The sequence below is a fragment of the Otolemur garnettii genome, unplaced genomic scaffold (assembly GCF_000181295.1).
Source record: "Otolemur garnettii isolate 467f Iridium unplaced genomic scaffold, OtoGar3 scaffold00196, whole genome shotgun sequence".
NCBI lineage: Eukaryota > Metazoa > Chordata > Mammalia > Primates > Galagidae > Otolemur > Otolemur garnettii.
The window spans coordinates 47,507-56,435 of record NW_003852591.1 but is presented as its reverse complement, the minus strand read 5'-3'; positions in this window follow the sequence as shown (position 1 = coordinate 56,435).

The window sequence follows — 8,929 nt, the reverse complement described above, 5'->3', positions numbered from 1 at the left end:
CTCTGAGGTAGACGTGTTTACCCTCATTCTCTGTATTTATTGGTGTGTCCCATGCACAGACATTTATTGAGCCCTATTGAACCCATCTTTACATTCCAGGGTGAAAGACAAAGTTGTACCTACAGGGAAGCTGAATCTGGTCAGAGGAGGCATATATAATAAGCACAATAAATTAAGTTTATAATAAGAAAAGAGTAAATACACAAAACAGACAGTCATTAGGGAAAATGGAGGTTTCAGGAAAGGCATAGATCTCTGTCTGAATTTTTGTGCCAATACCGTGCTGGTTTTTGTCTTGCAAGTTAACATGATGGTACATATTTTTAGCTCACACTGTTTTCACTTCCAAGATCAAGTTCAAGATGCAGTTCACACCCAGTATGAACATTCTCACATTGTGCACATTAGGTGAGATCCTGTCAATTGCCCTCCCGCCCCTCAAATTGCCCTCCCCCTTACCTCCTCTCCTCCATCTTGCCAGAATATATCTGTGTTTTAACATTCATGTGGGCATATAATTATTTATATATTGGTTTCATATTAGTATTGAGTACATGGGACATTTTTTTTCCATTCTAGAGATACTTCACTAAGAAGAATGTGTTTCAGTTCCACCCAGGTAAACACAAAACATGTGGTATACATATGCTAGTTTTCTAATTCATTCATGGGTTGATGGGCATTTGGGTTGCTCTCATTACTTGGCAATTACAAATTGAGCTGCCATAAACATTCTGGTACAAATGTCTATGTGGTAAAATGATTTTTGTTCTTCTGGGTAGATACCTAATAATGAAAATGGGGGATCAAATGGAAGGTTGACTTTTAATCATTTACAAATTCTCCATAATTCTTTCCATAAAGGTTGTGTTAGTTTGCAATCCTACCACCAGTGTAAAACTGTTCCCTTCTGTCCACATCTGTCCAGCAACTGTAGATTTGGGACTTTGTGATGTGGGCTAACCTTACTGGAGTTACGTGATATCTCAGAGTGGTTTGGATCTGCATTTCTCTGATGACCATAGATGATGAGAATTTCCTCAGGGATTGTTGGCCATTTGTCTGTCATCTTCAGTTTCTGTTCGAGTCTCTTGCCCACTTATAAATGGGGCTGTTTGCTGTTTTGTTCTTGATTCACTTGAGTTCTCTGTATATTCTAGTTATCAGGCCTTTATCAGATTTGTAACAAGCAAAAATCTTCTGCCATTCTGAAAGCTATCTGTTTGCTTTGGTTATGGTACCGAAGCTTTTTCCTTGATCATCTTATTCATTTTTGGTGTTGCTACAATTGCCATGGGGAGGAGGGGCTCTTCCTGATTAAATCTTTTCACAGGTCAATATTTTAAAGTATAACCCCCACACTCTCTGATTTAATTTTTATTGTTTTGTGTCATAAATTTAAATCTTTAATCCAGTGAGAATCAATTTTTGTCAGTGGTGAGGGGTGTGGGTCTAGCTTCAGTCTTCTACACGTGGCTAACCTTTTCTTCCAGCACCATTTATGAAAAAGGGATTTCTTTCTCCAGTGCATGCTTTTGTTTGGTTTATCTGAAGAGGAAATGATGATATGTTGTTGGGTTCATCTCTAGCTTCTCTATTCTATTTCATAGATCAATGTCTCTGTTTTTGTACCAGTACCAAGCTGTTTTGATCACTATAGACTTGTAGTATAAGCTGAGGTCTGGTAACGTAATTCCTCCAGATTTGTTTTTATTTCTAAGAATAGTATTGGCTATTCAGGGTTTTGTGTCTTGGTTCCATATGAAGCCAAATAGTATGTTTTCAAGTTCTTCCAATCTGACATTGGTTATTTCCCATTTACCATTTCTAATTAAAGTTATTAGAGATCTTACTTTTCTTATTCTCAGTAGATTGGCCAAGGATTTGTCAATTTTAGGAATCTTTTCAAAGAACCAATATTCTCTTTCTCTGATCTTGGTGATTCTTTGGTTTTAAATATTGTTTAATTTTGCTCTAATTTCAACGGGGTGCCCATAGCTCAGTGGCCATAGCACCAGCCACATGCACCAGAATGGTGGGTTTAAACCTAGCTTGGGCCTTCTAAACAAAAAAATAGATGAGAGTTGTGGTGGATGCCTCAAGTTCTGTTACTAGAGAGGCTGAGGCAAGAGAATTGCTTGAGTCCAAGATTTGAGGTTGCTGTGAGCTATGATGCTACAAGATTCTTCAGAGGGTAACAAATTGAGACTCTGTCTCAATAAATAAATAAATGCATCTCAAAAAAAATTTTTTTGCTCTAATTTTGGTTATTTCCTTTTTTCTGCTAGGTTTGGGGATGGATTGTTCTTCCTTTTCCAGTTGATTGAGATAGTCAGTTAGGCTATTGCCTTCCTTTGTGTCTCCTTGATGAAGGCATCTAATGCTACAAATTTGCCTTTAGGACTGCCTTTGATGTACCCCACAGGTTTTGATAGTTTGTGGCTTCATATTAATTTTGTTCTAGAAATTTAATGATTTCCGTCTTCAGCTTGTCTTTGACCCAGCTATCATTCAGCATAAGGTTACATAGTTTCCATTACTTTATTTGGGTATGAATGGTGATCTCAACTTTTATTTCCTTGTGGTCTGAGAACATATAAGAAACAGTCTCTATTCTTTTGAACTTGTTGAGGATAGACTTGTGTTCTAAGATATGATCTATTTTGGAGGATAATCTGTGGGATGATGAGAAGTATATGTATTCAGTTTTGTTAGGATGAAATGTTTCTATGTCTGTTAAAACCATTTGTTGTAAGGACATGTTGAAGTCCATTATTTCTTTGTTTAGTTTGCACTTAGAGGATCTGTCCAAGACTGCCAACGGGGTGTTAAAATCTCCAACTATTCTGAGGCAGAAAAATATCATATTCTTCAGATCATTTAGGTTTGTTTTACAAATTGAGGAGTGTTCAGGTAGGGTGCATAAATGTTAACTATCTAAATGTCTTCATATCATGTGCTTCCCTTGACAAGTATGTAGTGTCCATCCTTGGATATGTAGAGAAATGAGAACTCTTTTGTACTGCTGGTGGGAATGTAAACTAATATGTTCCTTTTGGAATGATGTTTGGAGAACACTTAGAGACCTAAAAATAGACCTGCCATTCAATCCTGCAGTTCCTCTACTACATATATATCCAGAAGACCAAAAATCACATTATAACAAAGACATTTGTACCAGAATATTTATTGCAGCCCAATTCACAATTGCTAAGTCATGGCAGAAGCCCAAGTGCCCATCGACCCACGAATAGATTAATAAATTGTGGTATATGTACACTGTGGAATATTATGCAGCCTTAAAGAAAGATGGAGACTTTACCTCTTACATGTTTAAATGGATGGAGCTGGAACATATTCTTCTTAGTAAAGTATCTCAAGAATGGAAGAAAATGTATCCAATGTACTCAGCCCTACTATGATACCAATTCAGCCCAAGAAGAAGGGAAAAGGGGAGAGGGATGTCAGAGGAGGGGGGAGGATGGAAGGAGGGAAGGGAGATGAGGAGGGAGAGTTGGTGGGACCACACCTATGGTGCATCTTACAAGGTATATGTGAAATTTACTAAGTAATACAATAACTAAGAAAATGCTGTGAAAGCTATGTTAAACAGTTTGATGAAAATATTTCAAATTGTATATAAAACCAGAACATTGTACCCCATGATTTACATTTATGTACACAGCTATGATTTAATAAAAAGAAAGAAAGAAAGAAAAATGAGGCTCAATAGACATATACATAACATACCACCCCAAAACTATTGAGTACATGTTCTTCTCTCCACCTCATGGATCATACTCCAGAACTGACTATATCCTAGAACACAAATCAAACCACAACACAATTAATAGAATAGAAATTATACCTTGTAACAATTCAGGCCATAAGGCAGTAACAGTAGAACTCAACTCCAACAAAAACCTTCATCCCTGCACAACATCATTGAAGCTAAACAACCCTGTGTTGAATAACAGCTGGTTCAAGGAGGACATAAAGAAGGAAATCATTACATCCTGCGAACATAACAACAATGAAGCCACAAGTTACAAAACTATGCGGGCTACTCCAGAAGCTGTCGTTAAAGGGGAAATTTACTGCATTATACACCCATATCCAAGGAACAGAAAAAGCACATGTCAACAACCCAGTGAATCATCTCAAGGAACTGTTAAAGGAAGAACAAGCCAATCCTAAACCCAGCAAAAGAAAAGAAATAACCCAAATTAGATCAGAAATAAATGAAATTGAAAACCAATCTTCCATTCTGAAAATTAATGAAACAAAATGTTGGTTCCTTAAAAACGAAATAAAATTGATAAACCTTTTGCCAGACTAACCAGAAATGGAAAAGTGAGATCTCTAATAATTCTGAATTAGAAAGGAGAATCAGGAACAAAATGGGGGAAATAATAACAGATAACATACCAAATAGCATCTCTGATTATTAAAAAACTCTATGCTAAGAAATTTGACAATGTGGAGAAAATGGAGCCATACTTAGAATCACACCATACCCCTTGAATTAACCAGGAAGAAATAGATTTCTTGAATAGACTGAGTGAAGCAACAATAAAAAAGCACCAGCCCCCCGCTCCTCGCCAAATATCTCTGAATAGGATGACTTCACAACAGAATTCTATGAAATTTGAAAGAAGACCTTGTACTTGTACTGTAGAACATCTCTCAAAAGATTGAGAAGGTTGGACCTCTCCCCAACTTGTTCTGTGAAGCAAATATCACCCATCACCCTGATGCCAAATCTGGGGAATGATCAAACAAAAATGGAAAACTACAGACCAATTTCACTAATGGATATTGATACAGAAATATTCTAGTAAAATCCTACCAAATAGGGTTACACATTGAAATTTATACACATTAGCTACACATTAAAAAGTATACAATCAGCTACACATTAAAAATTATACATCATGATCAAACAGAAGAAATGTACCAAGATGTACCATGTTCTTGGATGGGCAGAATCAACATTTAAAATGTTGGTACTACCCAAAACAATCTCTAGATTTAATCCCAGGGATGTGAGATTGGTTTAACATACTCAAATCCATAAATATCATTCACCATATCAATAAAAGCAAAAACAAAGACCATATGATCCTCTCAATAGAGGCAGAAAAAGCATTCAGCAAAATTCAGCATCCTTTTCTGACAAGAACACTTAAGAAAATAGGCATCGACGGGACATTTCTTAAACTGGGAGATACCATGTATTACAAACCTACAACCAATGTCATGCTAAGTAAAATAAAAAGGAAAGCTTTTCTATGTTGAACTGGTACCAGGCAAAGATGCCCACTCTTGCCACTGGCATTCAACATAGCATTGGAAGTTCTAGACAATGCAATCAGACAAGAGAAGGATGATAATGGTGTTTAAATGGGGGTAGAGGAGGCCAAAATCTTGCTCTTTGCTGATGATGTGATCTTATACTTAGAAACCCCAGAGACTCAACCATAAGACTCCTGGAAATGATCAAGAAATACAGTAACATCACAGGGTATAAAATCAGTGTCCACAAATCTGTAGTTTTTGCTTAGGCCAATAATAATCAAGCAGAGAAAAAAAATCAAGGACACAATACCTTTCATGATAGCTTCACAGAAAATGAAGTACCTGGGAGTATATCTAATAAAGGATGTGAGAGATCTCAAAAGAAGATCTTTTGAGAGGTCTTCTTGATCTCTCATTCTTGAAATGCTGAGAAAAGAGAGAAATGGAAGAACCTTCCATGATTTTGGCTGGGAAGAATCAGCATTGTCGATAATATAAAAACAATCTACAGGCTTAATGCAATCCCGTGAAAATGCCAACATTGTATGTCAAAGAACTTGAGAAAATCATTCAACATTTTGTATGGAATCAGAAAAAAGCTCATAGAGCCAAGGCAGTTTCTAGCGATAAAAGCAAATCTGGAGGCCTCACTTTACCCGACTTCAGGTTATACTACAAGTCCATGGTGATCCAAACAGCATGGTATTGGCACAACCATAGAGACAGATCTATAGAACAGAATAGAAAACCTAGGCATGAAACCAATCTCATTTCACCATCTGATCTTCAATAGATCAAACAAAGGAATACACTGGGGAAAAGGATTGTACACCTATTCCACTAATGGTGGTGAAAGAACTGGATAACCACGTGTAAAAGACTAATATGGGACACACAGCTCTCAAAATTATTAACATACACAGAAATTTTGCAAACAACAAGCTCTCAAACAAAAGGCCATATGCTTGATGCTTTCATACCTAAGATAAAATAGGAGCTCAGAGTATGTCCCAGATAGGTTATGCTTGTAAATCAGGTATGATGTATATGTAGGTGTGGGAAGGAGAGAAGAAGAGGCCTGGTCAGCAAAGATGGTCTTATTAGAAAGATAAAGCTCATAGGCAGTAGGCCTCAAAGAAAGTAGATGCAAAATATTTCTTTGATACTTTTCAAGGGGTCAGACTCTTAGTTAATCTTTCCTAGATCCTGACAAGTGAGGGCCTCAGAGAAAACCTGGCTGCTTTAATGTAGATTTTCTGTACACATACAAATTTCCCCTATAGAAGAGATTTCCTGCTGTTCTTATATTTCCAGCTCCTCTGAGTAGCCTTCTTGAAATATGTCAAAGGAATATATTTTGGGATGAAATATTTTGTTTTCCTTCAGTTTGTTCCAGAAATTTGGCAAGATTTACAAGTAGTGCACTGAGAAGTAATTTAGCCAGAAATTTTGTATATCTCAGAACACAAGGAACTACTGAATATCTTTCAGTTTACAGGTTATCCTCAGCTATTCCCTGCTTTTCCTTCTGCAAATGTATCTCACTTGAGTGGAGAAAAGTGCAAACCAAATGGTTATTGGGCCAGAAGAAGTCTGTTTGATCCAATGTATAACCTATGTGATAATTGCCTGAAACTCTTTTGTACTAGTTTATCTTTTTCAGATTGCAAAGCATTTGTGAGGTAAACGATAGTATCACAGGGATAAAGGCAGTTCTCTACCTGAGTAGAAAAAGGGTGGGGGCTTTGGTTTGGTTTGTGTAGTTGGCAGCCTTCTCTGTTCTATCAATTCCTAGGGATATGAGCTGGACAAGTTATAATAGCAACTCTAGTAGCTAACAGATGGTACCCTTAGGCCTCTCAGGAAGTTGATAAATGATCCTGACACTTACTCTTACAATACAGACCCTTGACAAATCACTTGGCGTTAAGGACGGCTCACAAGCCAGTCTTGTGGAATTGAGAGTTGTCACACTTCCCTCGTTAAACCAAGAGACACCAAGGATTACGTACCTTGCTAAAAGCATGGGCCTAGTCCTCAAAGCCACATGAGAATGAGGACTTATGGTTTGAGGAGAATGAAAGGGAAGTATATTAGTTGCTGTCCAATGAGGAGAACTTCGGACTTAAAGTCTTAAAATACCGTTTCCTCCCTTCCCTTTGAAAGGGAAGGCTTTCAGCTTCAGGGTGTTGCTGTTTATAGTTAATGGTTTTTTATGACCCCTGCTCTAGCAGACACAATCTTGTGACCTTAGCCCAGACAATACCATTCAGCTATCCCTGTGGTACAGAAAATAAAAGCCGCTTCCCCTGCGCCTCTGATTACTGACCTCAGACAGGGATGAAGGGTTATCTCCTGAAAAGGATGAAGGGGTTTTAAAGAGACAGAAATCATTTTTACTCTTTTCCAGACCATTCCCTCTATTATACATATAGACAGACCAAAAATCCAGATTAACCTGGTAAGGTGACAAAACCAAATCTTGTAACTGGGAAAACCAACTCAACATCTCCCATAGCAGATATTTTTCAACCTGTTCTGCTCCTATAGACTGACAGGGACACATAGAAATGCATAGATACCAATATGTGTATAACAGAGGATAGGGCACAAGAAAACCCAATCAGGTGGGTCCCAAAGTTCACTCTCACCTTTTTTTTGTGATCCGGGGTCTCTTTATCTTATATAGCGACAAGGTGTAGGATGGGTTCTCACCTAGATGGTCAGAATTACTCAGCTACGTGGGTAGAGGTGATATTTAGTTTCTGCTATACATATAAACAATATGCACCCCACATCCTGTCACACCCTGGGTCTTTTGCTCTGTGAAGCTATCCATGGTGGGAAAAGATGCAGTAAGGAATCTGTGGCAAGCTCCAGAGGGAGAATCACAATGCAGGCCAGTGGTGTTTTCAAGAAAGGCCCTGCCATCTGCCAAGTTCCTTGGCATATAAAGTCAGGAGAGTGTGGCAACAATTACCAGTGAGATAAAAATGGCGCATCACATACCAAGCTCACACAAGAAAAGAAGGCATTTGTAAGCCGTGTGAGCAGTTAGTTTAGATATCGTTCACCACATCACTCGTTGTGGATTTACCATGCACCTCACTCAGCCTGCATGTATGACCCCATGGGGATTGCAGTCAGCTGAAGGAAGAAAAAAATGTCTGAATGTGGTTTATGAATGGGCAGGCTGGTATGTGAGTTCAAACTTTGTGAAATGAAGGTATAAAATATTTAAAACAAGCAATAGCAGGTACCCTGGGTCCTCCTTGTCTTCTACTTTCATCTCTTTCTTTTCTTCTTTCTATCTTTTTCCCATAAACCACCCAGATCCATGACTAACTACAAAAATCACAAGGTTTGTAAATCCAGTTCTCACACAGTGCCGTTGTCTTCGTGAGTGGACTACCCAGCAAGGGGCAGGAAAAGAGGACCAAGCCTGATCCATGAGTTTGAGATAAGGTGAAAACTTCTGCTAAAGTTGAAAAGACAAGGACAGTTACTCAAATCCATCCTATCTTGTAAAAATCCTGTGACGTCACCTTGTCCTCAGGTACTCCCTAATATACCTTGATTGAATAATGTTTTTAATGTCTACTTGAGCCACTTAAAACACACGTGCGCGCGC